We start from the raw sequence: 27,239 nt of genomic DNA on the forward strand, positions 1-27,239 counted from the left end.
TAATAGTTTACAATTATAAAGTTCACTAGAGTGAAATTGTTTGGAAGTTTAGTTCTTACAAAGAAACACAAATGTGATTTGAAAATGAATCTATGGAAACAATTGAAAAGCTTACAATAGAAAAGATGGTTTTTATCTGTTGCCATAGAAGGGGGTATCTTAGTGATGGGCATTGAGTGGAGAAGGGTAAAAAGATAGGAAGAGAATATAAAAAGTGGATAGAAAGGCCAGAGCAGAAACTGCTAATATAACAATAGTGTCGAGAACAGGCTCTCTGTCTCTCTTAAATTCTGCTGGATCATAGCATCTCAGGGTCAGGAGAGTCAAAGACCATAAAAGATATGAGCATTAATTAGGCATAAAAATAGCTTAAATTAGCCATTGCTTCATATTCTGAAAATGAAGATGACTGTGCATATCTCTGAACCAATAAAATGTATATTTTAAAAAGCCATATTTGTCAGACTAGAAGGTTTTAGAGAAAGTGAATAGATCTGTGGGTCTTGGTTTGTGATGTTTTCCAGATGAAATTTTTGTATTTCTTAGCTTTTGTTAAGCATTGTGAAAGCATTTTTACATTTGTGAAATGCTCAACGAATCATTTAGAAAGTAGGTACTTATTATCAGCATTAGTTTATTCTTAAGCCGCCAGAGATATGAAAAAAAGGAAACTGCGGTTTTCTGAAAATCAGATTGCAAAACTTAACCTCTGTGGCACTAACATATGCTTAATAAAAATCACTTTGCGAGCACTGGCCATGTTTTCCTTATACAAAAGAAGTCTGCTTTCTTTTGTCTTTGTAGGAAGTTCTGGAGATTTTTTTTTTTCAATGAGCCCGGAATATTCTACTCAGTAGTCTTCTGGGATTTTACACCTCTCTTCATCCAGCCCTTATTCCTCTTATTTCCTCCAGAAGTGTTAAGGGTCAGGAAGAAGGGAAAATAGCTAAAGTAAAACCCCCATTTCTTCATCCAAACACTTCTTTCTCTTGGATATAATACCTTAGCTAAAGACCCAAACTTTTAAAGAGAGCTTCCAAGAGCGCATTTCATGAAGGCAGCCAGTGAGCGGGAAAGGATGGAGGGAGGACATGGACGCTGTTCGCCATACCATCTCCTCTACGTGCAAGATGTGTTCTGAGCTGCCTGGGCTAGGTTAAGGGCAGTTTCGCCTAAAGATGTGGCAACAAAGTGACTTCTCAGAGGTCCCCCTGGTCTTCTGGTTCCACAGCAGTGCCCAAGAACTGTCCTAACATATGTGGCATAAAAGTCCATATGGTTTCAATTTCCTTCACTGCATTACTGTTTTCGCTTTGTTTGTTCACAGACCTGCCTTACTCAAAATTCCTGCTCTGCTGGCTCCTTCTGCCACAGAGTTAGGGGTGGGGTGAGGTTAAAAAAACACTGAAGTGGAAGAGAGCTCAACCAGTTCATTTTGTGTAATAAAATCCAGTCCGTTGTGGTCCTGATTTCATCAAGCAATCCAAGTCAACATCGGACATTAATGACAGAAGGTTGCCAATTAGATACAGTCTGACACTGGCCCTGCTTCTCAGTCACCTTCAATTGTCAGTGATAAAAAAGGACAGTTCAATAAGATATGGATCATTCACTCCAAGTCTCCACAACTCATTTATGACAAATACAACTAACAGAGCATGGGAAAACTGCAGAATTGTTTTTCATTATCCTGGCACATTGGCTTCTGACTACGGCTGTAATGATCTTCAGTGGTTTTCCATACTGCAAGTTTTTAATGAGTGATCTAAGAGGTGATGGCAACCAGATTTCCTACTGAGAATCTCAGTTATCCTTTTGTTTTTGAAAGAACAAATGGGTCTCCAAAGGAAGAGACAGAGAAAAAAGATTTAAAATGAAAGTGATCTGTTTTCATAAGTGGAATGGGTTCTGGTGGGAGATAAGGTGGCATTCCAGCAGTATTTGGGGAGGAAGAAATTGGAGGGACTGGGTTCTGGAGTATTAACCCACTGAAAACCTTGGAGGTGGTCACATACCCAAATGGTCTAGAGTCGTGGATAAACTGGAGTTTCAGGATGGCTAGTGCCAATTCTACATAATTCTCATTTGGTGAGCAGGGCCCAACCACTACAATTTTTGGAAAGTAATGATATTTAAAAACAGGTATATGTCAATATTCCAGATTCAGGTTCAGCCAGACTCCCTCTGGTGGGTAAAGATATGGGGCCACAAAGTAAATCCCTAAGATCTGGAGATGCAAAGATTAGCATAATTAAGCCTTGGCCAATCAAGCAGGCTGGGGTTCATTTAACACATTTATTTATTGAATGAATAAATTAATGGAGTTTCATAGAAAGGGTTCATTTATTCATTTAATCAATATTGATTGAACACTTACTCTATGCCAGATATGGTGTTCTTAGGTACTGGTGATGAGCTGTAGACTCCATCCCTGGGAAGGGAATAGTGTGTAGGACAACCAGAGTCTGGGCTCTAGGCAAGGCAGAGAGGTGCCTTTGAAGTTGATGGCATGCAGAAGCTTCAGTAGACTTGACTATTTTTTTCTCATCACTTAGCAGGTATCTTGTCTTTTCTCAGGGCTGTTATTTTTATTACCACAGTTATTACATCGGCTATATCTCAATATCAAACGTCATGGGGACTAGGATGCAGGGCAGGGCAATAGCTGACCAAGGAAACAGAATTCAGAAGGGCATGGGTGTTGAGAACAAGACAAGGTAGGCCCAGCCCAGAAAGGCATCTCAGATACTGAGAGGCATGGCAAAGCTATAAACCTGGAACCAAGGCTAACATATGTAAAATACAAGCAACAAGGAGAAAAGCATAGGATCCAACCTTTGCATCAGCCAGCGTGCTTCTTATATGTCCTTTGCTGGTGCAAGTGATAGTCCTACCCAGTTCTTCATATGGGAACAGGCAGGTGGGTGAAGGCAGGTCATACACATCTATTCTGCTATGCAGCAGCTGTGCCTATTTATCTCATTTGTTTGCGAGGCAGTTTTGTAAAGTCAATTCTGATTTGCTCCATTTGGTTGAGCTTGTAAACTCATCTCCAGTGCTCTGCATTGAACAGAGGAGTTCACACTACTCTTACTACACAAAGCTCCACAGCCTCTGTCTTCAAAATGAATGATAATTCAAACAATGTTGTATGGTTCCAGGATTATCAAAGTAAAATAAAAACCACCTTTGAGGGCATGTGCTCAGCCCCTGTGTATCCATGGGACATGGCTTCAATGTCATTGGTTTGTGGATTTTGGTCCAATCAGAGTTTAAATGTCCCAAATGCCAGATTCCACCTCTGGCCTTGGAAGACAAATCTAGAAAAGAAATCTCATTTTAACTATTTCCTTATGTTCAACTTTTATTTTTCCCTTTCTTCATTGAGTTTCATTAATCCTAATGGTATTGACTTTCCCCTCTTGCTTTTAAAATATTTTTGCATCCTCTATAGCATTTGTATCCTTCAGTTATTTATAGACTTCCTTGTCTTTCCTTAGTTATTAGCCAAGTCATGCATATTTAGCACTTTTAATCTTCCAGACTCTCTTCATAAATCAATGCCCATATTGCTGGTGTCACTTTTGCCCCTCTGCCTATTTGATCTATATCTTTCTGATTCCGTGTGTTCACTACATTCATTTATTCCATTGCAAGTGTTGTTATTATTGCAAATACCTTAGTGAAAATCTTTTTTATCTAACACTAAAAGCAGCTATGGACTCTTCCTACCAAATTTCATTACCTGGATTATTTTAATCATCCTCTCCTTTCAAGAACATCTAGAAGGCAACAGTTTGTTGGAAAGATTGATGGACTAGGCTTTGGGTTCGAGTGCTTGCTTTATCTATCACTAATTAACTAAATTCTCCTGAAGAAAGTCACTTTTTCTCTTTAAGCCTCAGTTTCCTAATATGTAAAAGAGGGAATTGGACTAGATGTCGCTAAAGAATCATTGAGTTCTGAAATTGTATGATGGTCCAGGATTCATGAATTGAATAGCTTTGTAGAAATTACTTTCCTGCTGAACTTCTAATTTTCTCTTCTAATGGGAATTATGATTCCTTTCTTGTTCACCTCACTGAGTCCTTTTGAGGATCAAATGAAACTATGTGAAAGAGCTTTTAACATTTTAAAATGCTATGCAAACGGAAGGCTTTACTATTATTACAATGATAATTACAAGTGTCACTTCTATTTCTACCACCCCAAGCTCTCTGATATCCAGTTCTTGGCTCTTAGGCTGAAAGTCATTCTTTGTGTTACTAGTGGCTCTTTCCAGGCTCCTGCTTCATGGGGTAGCTTTATATAGTATTAAACTCTTCCAGGCATGGAATAGTTTTGTGACTTCTTTATTTATTGTTGATAGCAAATATGCTTTCATTTTCCCAGCTTGTATATCTTGATTTTATGACCAAGTTTATTTCACTTTATCTGATTGCTAGTATTTTAGATTATTGGTTCCTAGGGAAATATCTTGCACTTCCTTCCTATCTTAGACCTCCGTATATCTTTGTCAGACAGTCTGCCTTATTTATGTATCCTCAATGGTGTTTCTACATCCTCCTAAAAAATATAAACTGAAAATTTCATTAATGTGCTATTCACTCCTTTTTCAAGATCACTAATAGAATTGATTACCTGATTAGGAAAAATGAAAATTCTGAAGGATAAAAAAATCCAGGAATAATAGTCGGAATGAGAGTGCACGCAGTAGTGCTTTAAAAAAAATCAGTTCATTAAGCTGAGAAGGTAGCATACTAAAGTAGAAAAATCAAAGTAGGATTAAATTTTAGTCTTCCAACTGCAAATCTGATAATGTTGCTTTGTTGCCACATCATCTTCTTAATTATGCTTCCAATTTGCCTACCTCTGTGACATTATTCTTAATTGTCTTTCATAGCCTTTAAACAGCTTCCAAGGAATTTTGCATGTGAAAACTAAGCTTCCTTGGGTCAACACTGTTTTAATTGAAAAGAAATAATGGCAGATTCTCTGGCAAAGCAGTAAGTCTAGAGAAGGATCTCTCTTGGGTGGGAAGTTTTTCTCAATCCCTCAAATAATGTTCACAAGACAATCCCCATTACATTTATCCATGCGTAAGACTGGCCTTCACAGTGGTGCTTATTAAATGAGGCCTTCTCCAGAGGTGACACTGCCTGAATTTATTAACAGCAATCACTAGAAGAGTATTACATACATTTATTGACACCTCTTCTGTACAATTATCATGTGTTTAATGTATTTTGTAGAAAAAAAGTATTACTCCATTTATATGTCTTTATGAGAATCCAGGTTTAGGGAAAAAAAAGAAAAAACCACATGCATTATACTACTAAGGGATTAGAACTTTGAAAAACTTATTCCATGTAAATCTCGAGTCTTAGAAATTCTGGTTTCTTCTATTTCCCTATTTACTTACTGGGTTACCTTGGACAAGCCATTCAACCACCTTGAAATTCAGCTCTTTGTGCAAAATGGAATAATGACACTTGCTTTTGAACTACAGTATGGCATTATGATTAAGATTAGATGAAATTATTGTAAAATACTAAACCAGTGTGATTACCATTATAATTATTTGTGCTTAGAAAGTTTTGAGCAAGTGAGTTATCTTAGTAGGCTGCCAAGTAAACAGGAAAATATACCAAACTATCATGGCTAGTATGTACATTTAGACCACAAAGATACGTGTTTAGTTTGGGTAATCAATAACTCAGAGCTGAAGAGACTTATTAGGAAAGCTATGAACCCCAAAGTAACTCTTAGGGCCAGCAACTCAATTTAAATTATTTGATACAATGAAGTATATCAAGATATGTTTTCATACTATTAACAGATCTGAGAGAAAACAGTTCTTTAAATGGAGATTGGTAATAGATACTAGTGGCACTCTAGCTGGCAAAACAGCAGTTGTGTGTAAGTATTGCAGCTCATTAAATTTTGCTCAATTAGGCTGTCAGTATCCACATATGCTATTAAAATAATAAATACTATAATAGTTTACCTTTGTTGATCACTTTATGGGCTTTTTGCTAATTGCTTTGCTGCAATAAATCATTTTATTCACACAATAATCCTATGATTGATCCTCTGTCATAACCCCGTGTTTTAAAAGACAGAATGGAGGCACAGAGAGGCTAAGTCACACACACAAGTTCACACAGGTATTAAGTTGAACAGCCAGGATTTACTTCCAGGGCAAACCAACCGTACAGCCCATACTCTTTACTACTACAGTGATACCTTGAGTTTTGTGGATTCTGAAGCTTATACAATTGGAGGACCCTCTTTAAGAAAAAGAATACAAAAATTATTAATACAGAAATGCTCACACTCTTCTCACGGCCTTGGAAACATAAGCTTCATTAGATTCAGAGTGAATCTACCTGTTTCTACTATATGTATCATTTTGACTGAGTTAAACTTTTGCAGAAATAATAATGACATCATTTGCTTTACTGAACCACATACTTTTCTACAGGTGGGTGGTTAATAATTGAGATTCCATGTCATAATAGTCAGTATCTGAGATTTCATGTTATAATGCTGAAAGCTGCTACTATCTAATTAGTGGCAGCTACTGACATCACAGCTTGCTCCTAGAAGGAAGTAAATAACTTTAAAAGTTTATGTTTTGTAGATCACAGAAGAATTAAGTAGAAACATTATAGAGTGATTTGGGGATGAAAAATATGAAACCTGAAGAGCAGGCAGTATAGGGAACTGCTACAACCATGGATCTTTGACTCCCATCCATCTGGATTGTGGAATCATAGAGCTAAAGTTCTACCACTATTTCTGTGGCTTTGTGCAGGTTTTCTGACCTCTCTCCCAATTTTCTTACTTGTAAAACAGTAATCATAAATGCCCATTTTAAAAGGAAGTAAGGATTAATTGAGGTAATGAAAAAGAATTCTTACCATAGCAATCTGGCAGATGATAACACATATATACATAGAAGAAGTAATAATTGTTAATACAATTTAATTTGTTTTAAGATGTGATTCCTGATCAAATAGCTTTTTTAATCCTTTAAACTGTTTCTTTCCCAAAAGGAATGCAATGATGGAAATAACACAATCGTGATTTCAGGAAATTCAGGCATTTCCAGGAGACAGGGGTGGTAAATGGGAACACAGTGTCCGCTCTTTGGGTTCACTAAGTGAATAGCTAAGCTCTTTAAGAGTGGGCCTATATAGCTTAATGAGGTGTTACCTTTAGCAAGGCTTTTGGTAAAAATTTAGTCCCCATGCAGGCCCAGCACTTCTTGGGAACTGGAACTTATTGGTCCCAGAGGGAGAAACTTCTGTGGGAAATTCTGTATTCGGAGCCCTGGACCTCCCTCTGTTTTTCTTTCATTCTCACTACTGAATACACATGTCGGTAAAGCCCGATTAGAAGGCAAATAGAGTGTTTCCTGCAAGTTTTGCTGGACTGGTCTTGCAAAGCTTTGGATGAACTCCTACCATGCATCTGGCATTAAGCTGGGGTTGCTGACAACATCATTTTTGTCATTTTCATAGGTGACATCCCTAAAAGAACTGAAATACACGATCTCTCAGTCATTTTTCTCAGTGACCCAAACAAATTACATTTTAATAGTGGAACTTTTATACTTAACCTCTTTGAGCCTAATTTTCTTCTCTTAAAGGGAGAAATGATTCTTACCTCACAGGTTGGTGGTATTTAACTAGATAGCATGGTATCTAACACATAAGAGGTTTAAATATATGCTAATTCTTATTATTATGTTTTCCCTCTTCTATAGCATTTTGTGATTCACAGATGTCCTTCATAACATAAACTTAGTGGTTAAGTAAGTTTGAGGAGTGTTTTGTATTTGTAATATATGCTAATATGCATTATTACACTTAAAGAGGGAGGTATAATATGGTGGGTTTCCCAAATTTAATTGCTGGGAAAAGTTTCCACAGAAGAGACAAATGTTTTGCAGAACAAAGTCTGAGAAATGCTGTATCTTATCCAGAACATTCTTCAAGAAGAGAGAAAGACCTCTGAACTCAAAGCTCTGACTCTTGATGGGGATTCTTAGAAGTTAGGCAGTAATCCTAGCAAAAGAAGTGGGTTATATGGAAGTAATGGATAAGACAGAAGTTTGTATTTTATGATCACAACTTCATTTTTGGAGAAATTGGATAATTTTATATCACTTCTTAAATAAAGAATTTCTATGTCAGGAAAGAGGAGCTGAACACCAAAATTGGGGTTCCCTTTTCCAGAGTTGTTACTAGGATAGAGGCTGCTCAGCTAGGCCTGCCCTTCCCAGCTGCTTGCTTCTGGGTATGGCCATGTGACTAGTTCTAACCCACACAATTGGAACAGAAATGATGTGTGCCATTCTCGGCCAAGATTTTTAAGCAGCAAGTGTGCTGCCTTCAGGTTTTCTTTCCCTCTCAACTGGATAGATGAAGAAGATGCTCTAGTCTCGGTCTGTGGTGCCACAAGATGGAAGCCAGAGTCTCTAAACAATTACCCAGAGCAAAGCAATGTCTGGGAAGTACATTTGCAATGGGCTATTACACAGCGAGAGAGAAAACTCTGCTGTAAGGAGGCATTTATTTGGGATATACTTGTTACAGCAGCTGGGATTCACTAACTCATGCAGTCTCATCCTCCTTTTTTTCCAGAAATATATTCTTCCTTGAAAGAGTTCCTTCCTTCCTTCCTTCCTTCCTTCCTTCCTTCCTTCCTTCCTTCCTTCCTTCCTTCCTTCCTTCCTTCCTTCCTTCCTTCCTTCCTTCCTTCCTTCCTTCCTTCCTTCCTTCCTTCCTTCCTTCCTTCCTCCCTCCCTCCCTCCCTCCCTCCCTCCCTCCCTTCCTTCCGACAAAAGTCTTGCTCTGTCACCATACTGGAGTGCTGTGGTCCCACTCTTGTCTCACTGCAACCTCTACCTCCCAGGTTCAAGCAGTTCTCCTGCCTCAGCCTCCCGAGTAGCTAGGACTACAGGCACGTGCCACCATGCCCAGCTAATTTTTGTACTTTTAGTAGAGTCAGGGTTTCACCATATTGGCCAGGCTGGTCTCAAACTCCTGACCTCGTGATCTGCCCTCCTTGGCCTCCCAAAGCGCTGGAATTACAGGCATGAGCCATCACACCTGGCCGAAAGAGTACTATTAAGCATATGTTGCATTCAGTTCTGTGCAAGGCAAAGGGTTGGGGAAAGGGGAAATAAAGAGGTTATATACAACATCTTTCCTTGGAGAAAATTACAATGTGGTTAGACAATTACCCTATTTCCAACAATCAGGCATGTACTCAGGGCAGGCAGATCTCCCTGAGCTCCCGAGGCTTATCTCCTGTCTTTGAGGATGTGCTGCTCTGCAGAGCAGCTTCCCAAAAGGCATAGCAACTCTGCTGTGCTGTGTTGGGGATGGGGCAGATGTGGAACATGTAATGTGCATGCTAGGGTTTGCCATCCCCTAGCCGATCAGCCTCCTACCTGGTGCTGAAAAGTTTCTGAATCACTGGTGGTCTCAATGATGGCTTTTAGTTCCAGCTGAGTAATTCTTAATTGTGGGTGGGAAAATTTCTTCTCAGGGTTTCAACTAGTAACTTTGTTCTCTACTGGTTAGGTTTGCATTCATTTAGCAAATCTCCGGGCATGTACACCATGCTAGGTCCCTAGGATCAGCAAAATTCCAACTTTTCTCACATGGAACTCACAGACTAGGGGAGAGACAGGAATGCCCACAATCTCAGCCAACGTCATGGAAAAACTATAGTGAAGGGAGTTGAAGAGGACTCTCACAGAAGGTGTTGCTTAGCAAAGTCAAGAAGTAGGAATTTGTGGGAAAATGGGTGGGGGGGTGATTAGAAGTGTGCTCTGGCCTGCAACACAGGCAAAATCAGGCTCTAGAAAGGGTAGAATGTGGGAGACAGCCAAGCACCTCAGTGTGGTTGATATTTAAAATACCTTTCACATCTATAACAGTACCTGTGATAGGATGCTCAATAAATATTTGTGGAATGCATAAATATAGTACCAAAGAGGTTGGCATTTATCCTGAAAGAGACTAGATGCCATCAAAAGATTTTTAAGCAGAAGATAAAAAGAAGTAAAAAGTAGAAGCCAGATTTCCAAAACGCATGCTATTTAATTATGAGACAGTCCTTTGGAAAGCTATGCCTGCAATATGGTTTTTCATTATGGGTAATAGAGATAAGAAGGCTATAATATTGTGCCTTTGAAATCTTAACTATGGAATTATTTGCTACTATCTTGCAATATTAGGAAAAAGAAGAGGCCCTAAGGCGAGCATTAAAGATCACAGAAAATAAGACTTGGTTGATGAGTTACTTATTGAGAACATGTGCGAATGGAAAATGTGATGTTGAAAACATTCCTACATAAGCTGAAGGTTGTTTATGCTACAGTACAATCAATCCCTATTATGATATTATAAATAGAACCCTCAGAGAATCAGAGATGCCAGGGAGGACTTGAAATTTTGTTTGCATTCTCATCCACTGATGATGCTAAGAAAATAATGGCAAAAAAAAAAAAAAATCATTTGGAGATTGCAGGAAGGGTGGAATCCTTATAGAGATCCAAAATAAAAGCCTCATTTTGAATTGGAAAGCAACTATGTATGTATGCAGGCTAGTGCATTTTGCAAGCAATAAACTGAAAATGCCAAAATATCACTTTCTTTTCAGAGCTCTGTTGAACCCAAACCAGTATTTTATAGTATGGAAGATGATTGCTATTTCTATTATAAGTGGTACCATCATCCACAATTATGTTGACAGGAAGTATAGGGTCCCATTGGATATAGTGGACTTTAATTTCCAACAGGAGAATCTAAAAGTAAAGATTTAGTACAATAGGGTCATGAAAAATATTCTGTGCCAACTATTTTAACTAGCATGAAAATAGTCCAGTTTGATGATGATTAAAACTTTACATAGCAGCCTAGCTAAAAAAAATAATCTCTTATCGTCTCGGTTCTTTCTTTTATGGAGTGTTTTGGCAGAACCTTTTCTGACCATAAACAAGCAGGGCTAAAGTGGAGATAATTTGGAGGGCCATTTACCTGTGTTCTTCCCCTGGAGGAAAGATGTGGAAAGAGCCCCGAATTCCTCATTTATAGTTTACGTTCCAGCCTACTATAGTCTCATTCAAGGCTCATCTTTTCTAATGCCCTCTGGATTTGTAGCAGAGTTTCCCAGGGGCTGTTCTAACATGATTCAAATTCCAAATGCCTGGCAGAGTCCAGGTGGAGTAACTTTTCACTGACAATGGCTACCATTGTACTCACAAGTATGTCTCTATCGATACGCTAAGAAAGTATCCTTTTGGGTGTTGGTTCCTGTGACCTAGCATGTTAGATAGAGTACTGTGCTTGCTCTTACTTAGATATAGTATATGCTCAAGAGATCCTCTCTCGACCTTGCTTTCTGTCCTGGGAGGCTGACAAGTATGGATTACATCAACAAGCTCCCTTGCCCTTTGCCTGGCTGGATTCCTCCATCAAATCACAGTTCCTGTCAGATGGTCCTCTTCATACAGCCCTCTCGCTCCTGGATTTGGTAAATGCTTTCTTCGCTTACCCCTTCAGGCATGAGGTGGTGATAGTGCTCCACTGTTACTACCCCTACACTACTGAATTCTCTTTGCCATCTCCATAGACTCTGCTCTCCTCTGTGCATACAGTACTTTTGTTAATCTCTCCTTAAATAATGCCAATTCAAGTATTCCACCTATTTTCTACCTCGTTTTCTACTCTAGTTAATGTCAGCTTCACTCATAATTGACTCAGCACATGCCACGCTGGGTGGTTGTTACTATGTCAATGCACCAACTTCCCAAAGTTTTTATTTCATAATTTGCCAGGGAGAAGGAATTATCTTATGCCCCCTTAATCTCAAGCACCAACTAGCTTGGAGCCTGGTGAATTATAGGTGATCCCTGAATATTGGTTCAGTGAATGCCTAAAATGTTAATTGATCGTTCGAGTCTCAAATTTTCAGGCTAATCAGACTAAAACACCTCCAAGAGATGAGAACATTTTGCAGGTAATTTAAGAATTCTCTAAACTTCAGAATTACTTAGAAGAGATAGCAAAAAAAAAAAAAAAAAAAAAAAAAAAAAAAAAAAATTCAAAGTAATTTTTTCAAGTCACACGTTAAGTATTGTTTATTTAAAAGTTGGAATTAGTTGGTAATTATTTTTGCCTTAACTATTTGTAAATGATCTTATCAGGGTAAAATATTTTCTCTGGGTTTCAGCCATTCATTAAAAAGAGAGTGATTTTCAAGGGTCAGAATATAGCAGTTACTGGTTTTTGAGTTCTGTGTTCCTGTTATAACTAGGTAGTTTACATGCATTATCTCACTTACTGTAACAATAATGAGAGCTTATTATAGTTAGCCCCACTTACCAAATAAGAAACTAAGGCTTAGAGAAAGTAAGCAAGGTGTCAAATACAAGTACAGGAAAATCTAACTCATCGGGGAGTTAAGTTTGAGTTGCAGTATGGGTAAAGAGAAGGCAAGATTCTCATGTTTGATCTGGAGAAAGGGGAACAGCCTCACTGGGAGATGGTAGCAGGTGGAAAGAGAGGTGTAGGGATTTCTGAGATTGCTAGAAACCTGTTTCCTATTTGAATGCAGTAGTCCAAAGTAGTAGTTGCTATAAGAATCCGGTGGAGGCTGATATTAGAGTGCTATTACAACAAGAATTCTGCAGAACAGATCTTCGCAAAAGACAGAGCCTGAAACAACAATCCTTTGGAATCATTCACATATCAGCAGTTCTCCTGGGTTTTCACAGATCTGGTCTTGGTTCAGCTGAGTGGCTTTAATGACTACAGGTCTCCAGATTGGCTGGAGATGCTCAGCTTCACTCTGTAGTGACTGGTGCAGCTCTGCTCCACATGGCTCAGCACACGCTTAGGACCTGTGAGCAAGCTGGAGAATGTTCTGCTCATGCCAATGCTGGAGGAATAAAAGGACAAGTGGAAGTACGCAGGCTTCTTAAGGTGTAGACTTGGAACTCACACATAGTCATTTCTTTTTTTTTTATTTTTTTACGATGGAGTCTGGCTCTGTCGCCCGGGCTGGAGTGCAGTGACCGGATCTCAGCTCACTGCAAGCTCCGCCTCCCAGGTTTACGCCATTCTCCTGCCTCAGCCTCCCGAGTAGCTGGGACTACAGGTGCCCGCCGCCTCGCCCGGCTAGTTTTTTTTTTTTGTATTTTTTAGTACAGATGGGGTTTCACCGTGTTCGCCAGGATGGTCTCGATCTCCTGACCTCGTGATCCGCCCGTCTCGGCCTCCCAAAGTGCTGGGATTACAGGCTTGAGCCACCGCGCCCGGCCTCACACATAGTCATTTCTGCTTCATTGTATTGGCTAAAGCATCTCACGTGTCCCAATCCAAATTCAGGGGTAGGGGAAATACACTGTCCCTTTAGTGGTAGCAACTGGAAAGTCAAGTGGCAAAGGATGTAGATCCTGGGGAAGTGACGAATTGGGAGAAATAATACAATCCACTATAACTGAACATTGACTCTCATTTCCTGATTTCAAATGATGTTGATCATATTTTGGTTTGTTTATATATTCTTTGTTCAATTCTCTATGGCATTAACTTTTCATGGCTTTGACAGAAAGAGGGAGCGTCTGTTGAATAAAAAGCACCTTGTGTTTTCCAGCATGGGGCACCACTACTGCTTTAGAGGAGGGGAATGATAAAACTCTACTTTTTTGTTTGCATATAATATAACTCATGAGATTTAAAATGTTCACTTGATATCAAATCATGAGATTCTTTGGCTTTACTTTTGGAATTGAAATATCCATACAAACTCATCACAGAGCTAATCACTTTAGATGTGGGGTACAGAGAAAAGCATTTTTAGAAGAGACTATATGGCAACAGACTTAATCTGTAAATAAACTGGCTTAATACTACCTGCCTAGGATGTGTGGTACAAAGAAACAGAAGCATTTCACGTTATCTTACCTCTATGAGGCTCCATTGGTCTCTATTCTCTTTCTTACTCCTTGCAAGTTCAAATGGGAGCATGTGCTCATTAACAGAGTGCCCCATTGGGTCTTTTCTTTCAATGTAACATGCTTACTGTCCATGAGAACTGCAGGTGTCATCTAAGACTATGAGGCTACATCTTCAGCCTTCTCTAGGTTGCAGCAACTGACCTTTCTCGCCTTCTCATGAAAAGCCTCCTGTTTCATGCCCTCTTACATGTTGTTTACATAATGTTATAGACATAGCTCTATACATACATAGTCAAGACTAGCATGGGCATGCTTTTTCAAACACAACTAAACATTTTGTTTGACCTGTGATTTTCTACCCCTTTTTGGTCCTCTTTTGTGGAGATTTAAATATTTTTAGGTGTAGTAATGCTGATTTGCCAAAACAACATGGAAATGTTTGGCAAGTTTTTACGGGAAAAAAGAGAATAAACTATTTGGAACTGAATTTATCTAAACACACAGGAAGAAGTTTGCTCTGCCTCTTTTACAAAACACTCCACATTATTTTATAATCAGAAGAGAGGCTGAGCACATTCCCTTGCCCATCCCAAGCCAATTATTTATGGCATTTTCCTAGCAGTGATAAAATAGAGCCAAGGCATAAAATGTCATAAGGAATTCTAGAAAAGAATTAGAAGTAACCCTTAAATATTGCATATTGCCTATTCTTACCAGCATTGATGGATGTTGACCTTTGATAGGGATGTGTGTGTGCTTGTGCATGCTCATTACTCCAAATGGACTAGAAGTTCAACTTGGAAAGACTGATAACAAAATTATAACTGTCCAATAGAAATGATCTGAAATTCATGCAGCTAGATCAAAAGCCTCCTCCAGCTCCAAATGAGCAGTAACTGGAATTAATTACATTATGGAGCCTTCCCAACTGCAGCTTAAATCATTTAAGACTTGTTTGGTATGGCACCTGCTGCTCACTTATTTTTAGGAGAGAAAATATACATTCTTGAGCATAAGGGCCTGAAGGATTTTTATACCCAAGGAAAAGCCTAAATGTGCCAAAATGTTGGGAGCTGAATTTTTAGACTGGTAGCTTAATTTGCGTCTCTCCCATGGGGTTCAAGGAGCTGAGATCACAGTGAAAAGAGCTCCCAGCCTTATGACGCCTCCATGTCCTTCCTGTAGGAGCCTTAGTGGGAGGTCATTGTGAAGACTGCTTCAAGCTTATGATCACTTGAGCTGCAGACTTCATTACAGCAGGCAAAAGGCTGAGCTTAAGAAAAGAAGGAAAAAAACCAAAAAATTCTTAAGTATTTGCTTAGTGTTCAAGAGCGTTTCAACCTTCATGATCTCTCAGAGTGACCTTTACGTTTCAGAAATGAGAAACCCTGACCTAGTTATTTTCTAAGCTTTCTGATATTGTCGTACCTTATGTAATGTTCTGCTACCTTTCCAAAAACAAGGGTTAGAGGAGAGTGCTAAAAGTATGTCTACAAGTGAGAGGTCAAGTGGGAAAGGAGGGCATACATCTATATGTCTATATCACTCATGCCTGCTATGAGAATTCTTTGGTACAGAACTGTGGTGTCCAGTATGGTGGCCAGTGGTCACCTGTTGCTAGATTTGTTAGTTAAATTTAAGTGTAGTTATATGTTCAGTTCAATTCCTCAGCCACACTAGCTACATGAGACCACTGTATTAGATAGTGTAGATTTAGAATGTTTCCATCATCACAGAAAGTTTTATGGACAGCAGTAGTTAGAGGTCTCCTTCGTAAGACAGGCCTTACTCTCAGGAAAAAAACATTTGGGCAAAATATTTAAAGCTTCCAAAGTTAAAAAAAAAAAAAACAAAAAAACAAAAAAAACCCCTTGTATTTGCACAATCTAAATTCTTCTAACCAAACTGAGGTGTATTTGAAGTTTGTGGTGCTTCGCATTTACATATTGAATGATTTTTTCCCATTGTTCCCCATCATTGACTGTCTACCGCAAATCTCTCTCACACTTTATGAGCTGTATTTATTCTCACCTCCTGGCCTTAGCTTATACTGGTATTATGTCTACAAAGGATAGCCTGTCGTTCGCTGATTACCTCAAACCAACCCCTCCTCCCAGGTAGCGTTAATATGTCATCTCTTCTGTGAAGGCTTCTTAAATCACTGGTTCAGTTAATCACTTTCTGTTGTCATAATTTGCCACCAGTTTTTGTATTGCTCTTTGATTGTTACATGTGGCAGTTTCCGTTTCTCAATTAGAATAGAGAGTCTTTGAGAATAGAGATCCGGTCTTATATTCTGCTCATCAGAAGTGACCTTTGCCATTACATACAGGAGATTTAACTTCGATTACTTTGATCTACAATTCCTATTCCACTTTTGTTGATTTTCCCAATACTTTTTTTATAGGAAGTAATTTTGGTTTTTCTCTTGGAAGATCCAGTTTAGGATCAGGTATTGATTTTAGTTATCATGACTTTTAGTCTTTAATCTGAGATGGTTTCTTTGCTTTTCATTGTCTTTCCTACCATTGGCATTAAAAAAAATAAAGGCTGTTTATTTAATAATATGTCCCTAAATGTGATTTTTCTAACATTTCCTCATGTTTAGAATCAGGGTTTTAACTTTTGAAAGCACTACTAGATAAATTATATTATGTTATTGTCAAGATATCATGAAGTGACATCATGTCTGTTTCTCCTTTATAGATGATGTTAATTTTGATCATTTGATTTAGGCATTGTTCAGTTTCTCCACAATATAATTATTATTTTTCCTATTGTACTTAATCATTTAGTGTGGGGAGATACTTTGGGATGTACCTTCTTACCATCAAACTCTTCTGTTCCCCAGATTTAACATCTATGATGATTCTAGCCTGAATCAATTCTTACTATGATGATTACAAAAAGGCGGTTTTCAAAATTCATACTTTTTCCCTATATTTTTATAAGTAAGCATTCCATTATAGGAATGAATTTTCTCTTTTCTTAATGTATTTGTTTATTTGCTTGCTTATTTACAGTGTGGATTAATGAGTTCAATTTTATTAATAGGTTGTAATCTATTGCTATCCTTGTTTATTTCAATGATCAAATCCCCCACATTTGGTCAGTTGGAGCTTTTTCCAGGTGCCTCATGTACCCTTATAACATATTTCTGCTTTTATATTTTTTAGTGTTCCTTTACTTTCTGGCATAAGAATGTATTTTAGGCTTATGTTTACTTTATTTGCCCCAGCCCAGAAATTGGCCATTTCTCCTGGTGGCGAATGGTTTTAGAAATCAAGATCTGGGTACCAATCTGCAATTTGGGCAGGGCTTTGTGGGAAGGGTTGCTTCTATTCCATGTACCATCAGCTGGGATTGCTCAACTGAGATACTATCTTAGTTTGGACTGCTATAACAAATTGACATAGAGTGTTTTAAACAACAAGCATTTATTCCTCATGTTTTGGAGGCTGGAAGTTCAACATATGGGTGCCAGCATGGTCAGGTTCTTGGGGAAGGCATGCTTCTTGGCTATTTTCTCACATGGCCTTTTCCTCATGCAAGGACAGAGGGAGATCTTATGTCTCTTTCTCTTTTTGTAAGGACATACTCATCAGAGGACTCCTGACCTCCTCTAAACCTAACCACCTCCCAAAGGCCTCTCCTTCACATTGGTAATTAGGGTGTCGACATACAATTTGGGGGGGACACCACACACTCAGTCCAAAGCAGTTTTCCTATAGCCAAATAAATAATATCTTCCCATTTGTTGAAATGTACTTTTTGCCTTTTTCTAAAAAAAGTTTTCTTCACATAGGTTTTCTATATTTCTACGTTTATTTCATTTTATACATTTGCTTTTATAAATAGGGCTTTCTTTTCCGTTATATAACATCTGCTTGATTATTATTTGTGTATATGGAAGCTATTAATTTTTAGATGTTAATTTTATAGCATATTTACTGATTTAAAAAAATTTGTTAAATTAGTTTATCTTATTCTCTAAGGGTTTTCAGGCATGTCATAATTCTATCTGCAAATAGCAATAGTTTTACTTCTTTTCCAATTCTTATGACTTTAACTTTTTGCTCTTCTCTAATTTTATGGGCTAGTATCCCCAATATATTAAATGTAATAAGGGTAAGTTCCATCCTAGCCTTGTTCCTCACTCTTGTTAGAACATCTCTAATGTTTCTCCATTAAGTAAGATGTTAGCTTTAGGACTGAGGTATCTCTGTATATATTTTATCAAGATAAGAAAATGATGTCTATTCCTGTAATCTTACCTATTTTTGTTAAGATAGGTGTTTGACTTTGTTAAATATCTTTTAAACATAATTGAAGATAATTATAAAATTTTTCTTTTTAAACCTATTAATCTGTTGAATTCTTGTAATCAGTTTCTTAATAATGCACAATTCCTGCATTCCTAACATAAATTCTGCTTGGTCATGGTGTATTCATAATGTGCTGTTGAAGTTTACTTGAAAATATTTTATTTGGGATTTGTGCATCAGTAATCCTATGTTATATTAGTCTGTAGTTTTCTTTTTTGGTGCTATTTTTATCAGGTTTAGATATAAATATTACACTTGCTTTATTAAAGGGATCTGAAAATTCTCTTCCATTTTCTATTCTCAGAGACAAGTGACGTACCATCAGGCTTATCTGGTGACTGCTAAAGTTTTAGTAATATTTCCCTTGTGAAACCACCTGGACTTGTGCTTTTTGGTTGGATAGTTCCTTCATACTTTTTGCCGTTTCTTCCTCAGAAATGGATCATTTAATCTTTCTATTTCTACTCAAGTCAATCTGGTAAATTAAATATTCATAGAAAATTACACATTTCATCTAGCTCTCTAATTTTTTACATACATGTATGCAAATTAATTTTGTGATTTAAAATCTTCCTCTGTATTAGTATTTATCCCTTGTCATTTCTCATTCTGTATTTCTATATTTTCTCTCCTTTTTTCCATTAAATTGAAGCCATTTGTCTATTTTGTTTATATATTTTAAAAAACTAGAATATTTATGAATTTGGTTTTTTCTCTACCTCATAAATAACTTTCATTTTTACCTTTATTATTTCTTTCTTGTACTTTCCTTTAGTTTTCTTTGTTGTCCTTTCCTAATTTCTGAGCTGGGTATTTAATTTATTTTCATTTTTAGATTTATTGATATAAGTTTTCAAAGCTAAGAATTTTACTCTAATCATCATCTATAAATATATCTCATTGATTCTGATATATAGTATTTTTTATTAGCATTATTTTTATAGAAATTCTGTAATTCCTGTTTGTATTTTTCCATTTACTCAAAAAGTGTTCAATTGAATTTTTTTTTTTTTCCTGGTGAAAGCATATTTTGGTTTTTGGTGTCAATTTAAATTTCTGAATGAATTTAAATTGCATTGTGATCAGAGAGTATTTTTGTAATTTTTCTATTTGATGAAAGTTACCAACATTGTCTTTGCAAAAGAGTGTATGATCAATTATTATGAATGCTACTTGTTCTTGAGAAGTTATATTCTTTATTATCATGGTGAGTTGTTATATATGTATTATTAAGATCTACACTATTGATTACGTTCTTTCAGCCTGCTAAAACTACCTAAATACTGTAAACTCTAATGTACTGAGAACATGTTAAAGTCTCTGATTATTCTGTATTTTTTTCTACCTCTTTTGCATCTCCTGTAGTTTTGCTTTATACAGGTAGTTGCTGTGAAATATACATATATATGTGTCTGTGATTTTATATATATATGTATATGTATAATTGTAAATTTTGGCTTTTAATGTTATAAAATATGCTTTGCCTTATTTATGTTTTTTTATTGAATTCTACTTTGATATTAGGATTGCTACTCTGCTCTTTTTTCTTGTTACTCTTGAATCTCTTTTTCTATTGATTTATTTTAAACCTCTTTGAGTTAAATTATTTTAGATGTTATCTTGTATGGCATAGAGTTGGGCTTTACTTTTGAGTCAATTTGAAATCATTTTCTTTTAATAGTAAACTGAGGCCAGGTGCAGTGGCTCACACTTGTAATCCCAGCACTTTGGTAGGCTGAGGTGAGAGGATAGCTTGAGCCCAGGAATTTGAGACCAGCCTGGGCAACATAGTGAAACCCTGTGTCTACAAAAACAACAATAAAATTAGCCAGGCATGATGATGTGTAATCCTAGCTCCTTAGGAGGCTGAAGTAGGAGGATTGCTTGAGCCTGGGAGATCAAGGCAGCAGTGAGTAGTGATGGCCACTGCACCCCAGCCTGGGAGATAGTGTGAGACCTTGTCTCCAAAAAAGAAAAGAAAGGTCAAATTAAGCCTAGTTACATTTGTTGATGTGACTAATATGTTTGGTCTCAACACTGTCATATTACTTTATGCAACAGAGTCTTTGTATATATCACTCTTTGTTGTTTGAATAAATGTGTTTTAGTATTTACAAAGGTTTGTATTTTTAAAGTAATGATTAGTTTTGTGTCTATACATTTTATGGTGCCCTTTGTTTACCTACTTAACTTTTCACTATCTTGTATGTTGGTTTTAAATGATACCATTTGACTCCTATTTCCTATTAAATGATCAATTATTTCATTTTAATTTTCTCTTTCTCATATTCAGTTGCATTTTTACACTTTATCAAAACATAGAATGTTTACATACTATTTTCTCATTCATGGCCCACCCTTGTTTTAGTCTTGAATCTTTGATTAAATGTATTAATCTCTCACTGTTAGTCCCTTGGCTAAATTTTCCCAGTCATCTCTTGATTGCATGGAGCTTGTGCTCTAGTAGATTCATTAGGAAATACTTCTAAGAAGAGCATTTCTAAAAGGAGCACTTCCTGAATTCTTGCACATTTATAATTGTCTTTCTGTAGATTTGCTGCTTGCAGGAGAGCTTAGTTTCATATACAGTCCTTGGCTCCTGCTTTCTCTCCTTGAGGTTGTTGAAATTACTAACTCTTGTTTTCCTTTGTAGGTTTCTGCTTGAGAAATTTGATACCTGTGCAATTTTGTTATCTTTATCATAATTAGTTAAGTCTTCAGTTTTATTAGAATCAGTCTCAGAGCTGATCGTTCCAGGTCAATTTTCCCAGATACAAGGTGAACACTTTCTGTATGTAGATTTTCTTTTTCTCTTATTTCTGGAAAAGTTTCTGATATTACACAAACACACACACACACTATATATATATAATATATAATGTATATAATATATATATAGAGAAGAGTGTCCTTTCAGTGACTTCAATTATACATATGTTCGGTTTTCTTTGCTTTCCTTTTCAACCATTTTCTCTCTCTTTTTACTCCATTTTCTCATGTTGGCTAGGATGGTCTTGATCTCTTAACCCTGTGATCTGCCCACCTTGGCCTCCCAAAGTGCTGAGGTTACAGGTGCGAGCCACCGTGCCCAGCCACTTGTTTGTATTTTCACACTAGATTATATGTGCCATGAGGGCAGATACTAAGGCTTGATTACCATTTCATCTCCAGTGCCTAGTACAGTCTCAAGGATAGTTCAAGTATAATATACATTGGTTAAATAAGTCAATGTGAATCTAGACCTCTTTTTCCCTCCTAGCTTTAGCTTTCTAAGAACTTTTACAGGTTGTCATTCATAGCCCCAGGGTAGCAGATTAAGAAGTAGTTGTGAACAGCACCACAGCATGAAGCTGCAGTTTGAGCAGTTTTCCTCTATAATATACTAGCCTTTCAGAGTGCCTGGTGTGACACCACTATCATTTTTGCAGAGCACCAATAAAAATGATTTGATATTGTTAAAGATGATTTCTCAAATGTGTTTCTTAGCAAGAAAGGGAAACGGAAAAAATGAGGTTTTAAAATATTTTTTTTTTTTTAGGAAAGAAATGAGTGAAGAAATAAAGGAGGAAGGGAGGGCAAATGAGGCAGAAGAAAGATGTGGTAAGCCTACATCTAAGAGTGTTACAGAGAGGAAGGAGCGTGAATTTTAGAGTCGGAACTGAATTTGGATCCTGTCTCAGCTATTTATGAGCTGTTGGGCGAGTCAACCCCAGTGCCCTCTTATAAAATGAACATCATAGCCATTATATAAAGTCGTAGAGGATTAAGACTCCCTCTGTAGAGGGCAAATACAATATGTGATAGATAACAGATACTTAACAAATGGTTGCCACACCATCCTCATCATTACAACCACCGTTACTATAACCAAGGAGCTAACCACATGTGAAAGAGGAGAACACAGGAGCCGTGAGTCTTCCGACTGTCCTGAGTCGTTGTATCACCTATGGGCTACTATTGATGCCTGATATTGATGATTTTATTTCATTTTTTGCTGATGTATAAATCTAAGACTGATGAAATCTATCATGATGTCATTTTGTAGACAGTGCACTTGCTGGTTTATGAGTAAATCCTTGTAAAATTCTTTAAAAAAAGAGAAGAAACCCAGGAAGTGAAAGACACAGACAGGTAAGGAGATAGAAACAGTAGGGAGATGGCACAGAACCCTCCCAGTCACTGACCCAGCCCTGATAACTGAAATGGGTTCAAGGTAGTCAGAAGGAACATATGCCTGAAGAAAGAGGAGGATGCATGGCTCCTTCACTATCAGACCAATGACTCATCCTGGTATTTTGAGCAGAAGACATATTACTGAGAAACCAGAAGACACCATACAACACAATTTACATACTCCATCTCATTGTGATGTAGATATTTTATCACCCATCTTTCAGATTACGAAATAGCCATTTGGAGGAGCTAAATAAATGTTCAAGCTGACATACATAACCATTAAAGATAATGGCTGGGATTAAAATTAAGATCTAATTAGCTACAAAAGCTGTAGCTGTTGCACTACTATAAGAAAGGGACAAGATGCAGGAGGGAGGACAGCTTGGCTTACACATGTTGGAGTTGTTCCTATGTGATGGTAGGGTAACAGAGAATTATAGGTCCTATTATTATAGATGCATAGTGAGTGGAAAGATGCTTAACCTAGCTGTCAGAGCCACCTCATAGAGAAAAATGCCAAATACCTTGAAAATAATTTACTTTCTAACTCCTGGAGGGGGTGGTGGTGGTGTAATTCTCATTGTTCCAGTCGACTGATACAGAAGTTAAAACTTTTTAGCTTTGTCAGCTTGTGAGTACAAATATGGTTTGATTAAAATTAAAAACCTAGTTTCAATGGTACTGAGCCTGTTTCTAAATCTTAAAGAGCTAAAAGTGTAAGTTTTCATAGTTTCCCTATTCAAAGTATTTCCAATAATTCCTAAAGTATACTCCTAGATTATCCTTGTCTTCTCGCTGCTTCACTAGCTGTGCAGGAAGTCCTCAGCCTCAGTTCCAGGAAATTGCACAGAGATGCTATTCCTAGCTATGAATCTGTTCCCACTTCTCTGAGAAACTCCCCTTAGATGTGAGTGGAACAATAAATCTACTAGTTCACTACCATGTTTTCAGTGCTGGTGGATCTGGAGACCCTGGAATAGCATTGATCCAGGAACCCAGAGCTCCGCTGAATTCTCAATGCTGCTGGAAAACCCAGGATCCATGAGACTCTTATGAAATGGGCAGGAGTGCCCCACTGTGTTCTGCTCAGTTAAGTTCAGTCCTACAGCAAAGTTGCTTGAGCCCAAACATGTCACAGTACTTAGTGATATAGTCCTTTAAATTTAGAACCTTCTCTTTGCCAGTTGTACAGATGAGAAGTTTTGAAATTAATCTCCCAGAACCCTCAATCCTCTCCAAGCTCTAAACCCTATTACTATTTAAGGTATTCATAAATTATGTTGCAGATGTACGATTCTGCTTCAATGCCTCAAATTTGATAGGGTCCTAGGGTGATACTGATCTCAAAGGAGTAGAAGTAAAATTTTAGGCATTATTGTGAAAACGTTTTAAGTTAGGGCTTTTCTTTGTGCCTCAAATCACATATGCCTAAAGCAGAGTTCGGCAAACCTTCTGTAAGAGGCCACAGGGTAAATATTTTAAGCTTTGTGGGCCATACAGTCTCTGTCACAACTATGCAACTCCACTGTTGTGATATAAAAACAGGCATAGACAATTACATAAACGAATGGCCATAGCAGTGTTTTAGCAAAACATTAGTACAAAATCAGGTGGTAAGCTGTGTTTGACCCATTGGCCATAGTTTGCTAACCTCTAGCCTAAAGCATGGCCTTTGGAATTATTTTTCTATTTGAATTGTCATTCTGTTATCCATATCTATGCTGTACCCAGACATGTTCTTTAATCTCCCTGAACCTCAGTTTTATCATGTGTAAAATGGGATTGTGTCATTGATCTCATTGGCCGACTGTAAAGATTAAGAAGATATATGTACAAAACCATCCCCCCACCCAAAGTAACCTGCATAACATATAGTTAGCATCCTGTTAAGTTCATTCATTCTTTTCTGCCATTGTTTGAATGTTTGTGTTCCTTCCAAATTCAAATGTTGAAATCTTAACTCCTCAAAGTGGTGGTATCTGGAGGTGAGACCTTTGAGAGATCACTGGAGTCCTCATGAAAGAAAACCCAGAGAGGCCACTTTTCTCTTCTACCACGTGAGGATGCAGCAATAGGTCACCTTCTTTGAGTCAGAAAGCAGGTCCTCATCAGACATGACTCGGCCTTAATCTCGGATTTCGCAGCTTCCAGATCTGAGAGAATTAAATTTCTTTGTTTATAAGCCACTCAATTTATGATATTGCATTATAAGATCCTAAATGAAATAAAACATTTTTTTTTAACCTCTAGTCTTTTTTCTAATTAGCAGTCCTGATTAGAGGACTATGGCCAGGGCAATAAGTAGCCAGGGAGGTTTTATCTGAGGATAGACGTCAACACTGGGAAAAATAGGACTCTCCGTTTCAGGATCAAAATACGGAGTCCTGAGTTGAGTTTTCACCACATGTAGTTGTTTCTGTTCATCCTCTTATAGGGAATTGAGATTCAGGGAAAAATGTTGACATGATAGTTGGGGAGAAAAACATTTATTTCTTGTACTCAGCAAGAAGTCCCATCTGCTATAACACCCTGTACCCCACTAGAAAATCTAAATCGGAGTGATCTGCATTGGGACTGAGTAGAGACCTTGTCTGTGGACCGCATAATCCCCAACCTCAGGGCCCAGGCACACACATTTGTCTGCTAGAAGGCAGAGTGCCCTCTGGTGTTGGCGATGTGGATAACTTGGCTGAGCGAGGAGGGTGGCAGCAGGAGCTGCTCCCAGGAGCAGCTCAGCGGCCCAACACATACTTTATGAGGCTTGCTGTCTTCCTTTCCTTCACTTTATGATGTGGGCATGGTTTGCACAATTTGTGGAATCCAGGTGTTCTCCTTTCTTTGCACAGTAGGAGCCAAAAGAAAACTTCAGGGGAACTTCTAACAAAACATCTTTACTTGTTTCTGGTGGCCGAGTTTTGAGTCTGATGAACCTTCCATCCCTTCATTTAAGCTACAAGGCTCAGACTATATGATTGGCTGCTCACTTGTTTGTTTGTTTTCTGATGATGATTAGCTAATGTTCTTTGGGATTGGAGCTCCTGATTATTTGAGTTGAGTGCAGCCAGGTGGCCAAGTACACTGGCCCTCCCCGATCAAGCCAGCAGACAACTCAATAGTCCTCTCTCCACCCCTCACTCCTGCCACCACCTTTTGTAAATGTCCTAAGGAATGCTGAAGAGCATTTCCCAAGTACACACACAGCAATATTGTCAAATGGCATGTTTGCAACGCAGAAAATACCACTAAGATTTATTTGTATACTTTTGCATGTATTTATTGATCGAATAGGAAAAAGGGTGTGAATTTGGAACCTATTTTTTTTGTTTATTTCTTCTTTAAAAAATGGGAGACATGCAGAACATGCAGGTTTGTTACATAGGTATACATGTGCCATGGTGGTTTTCTGCATCTGTTGACCTGTCCTCTAAGTTGCCTTCTCTCACCCCCACCCCTCAACAGGCCCTGGTATGTGTTGTTCCCCTCTCCGTGTCCATGTGTTCTCAATGTTCAACTCCCACTTATGAGTGAGGACATGCAGTGTTTGGTTTTCTGTTTGCTGAGGATGATGACTTCCAGCTTCATCCATGTCCCTGCAAAGGACATGATCTCATTCTGTTTTAATGGCTACATAGTATTCCACCTTGTATATGTACCACATTTTCCTTTTCCAGTCTATCATTGATGGGCATTTGGGTTGGTTCTGTGTTTTTGCTATTGTAAATAGTGCTGCAATAAACAAACATGTGTGTGTGTCTTTATAGTAGAATGATTTATATTCCTTTGGGTATATACCCAGTAATGGGATTGCTGGGTCAAGTGGTATTTCTAACTCTAGATCCTTGAGGAATCTCCGTACTGTCTTCCACAATGGTTGAACTAATTTACATTCCTACCAACAGTGTAAAAGTGTTCAGAACTTATATTCAAATCCTAACTCAACCACTCACTTCCAAAGAGGCCTTAGATTAGTTTTAATTTTTCAGAGTGCAAGTTTCCTCATTGGCAAAAAGAAGATATGACAAACACTTACATTGTAGGGTTGCTATGATAATGAGAACAAATACATAAAGTGTCTATTACAAAGACTGACACTTCCTAGATGCTCAATACCTTGATGCCTGCATAATTGTTATTAGATTAATGGAAGGCCAGAAGGAGGGAGGGGGCAGAGGCAAGGTGTTTGGAAAAGAAAAGTAGCAGGGCATGAGGTTGGGGGTCAGTCAGGGATGTATTCTGAAGGGCCTCAGAGGTTCTGGAAAGTTTGGATTTTAATTAGTATATATCAGATCTACTTAAGTCAGATTAGATTAGAGACAATAGAAAAGAGGTTGGTGTTTTAGAAAGAAAAAACTGCTGTGCAGGAGGAAGATAAAGAGATGGCTGTTAATTGAAAGACAATGACTTGACCAGGCAGTGGAATTGGATATACAGGGGCAGCAGAGAACAGGATTCAAGAACGGGGATGCTGAACCCAGGCACCTGGGTTTTCCCAGCTCTGTCATTTTTGAACTGTGTGACCTTGAGCAAGTTACTTAACCTCTCAATATCTCCATTTGTTTCTTTCTAAACTAGAGACAGTTGTAGTGCCTTCCTCACAGGGTCGTAAAGCTCTTAAGGCAGGACCTGGAATATGATGAGCATTTTTTAGACAAAAACATAATAATTCATAGTAGAAAATCAGTTTCACTTGGCCACAGATTGAGAGTGAAGATGCAGGCAGGAAGAATGGAAGGCAGATCTGGGGCTCCATCTTGAGA

Source organism: Mandrillus leucophaeus, unplaced genomic scaffold (genome assembly GCF_000951045.1).
Source record: "Mandrillus leucophaeus isolate KB7577 unplaced genomic scaffold, Mleu.le_1.0 Scaffold92, whole genome shotgun sequence".
In the NCBI taxonomy this organism is placed as follows: Eukaryota; Metazoa; Chordata; class Mammalia; order Primates; family Cercopithecidae; genus Mandrillus; species Mandrillus leucophaeus.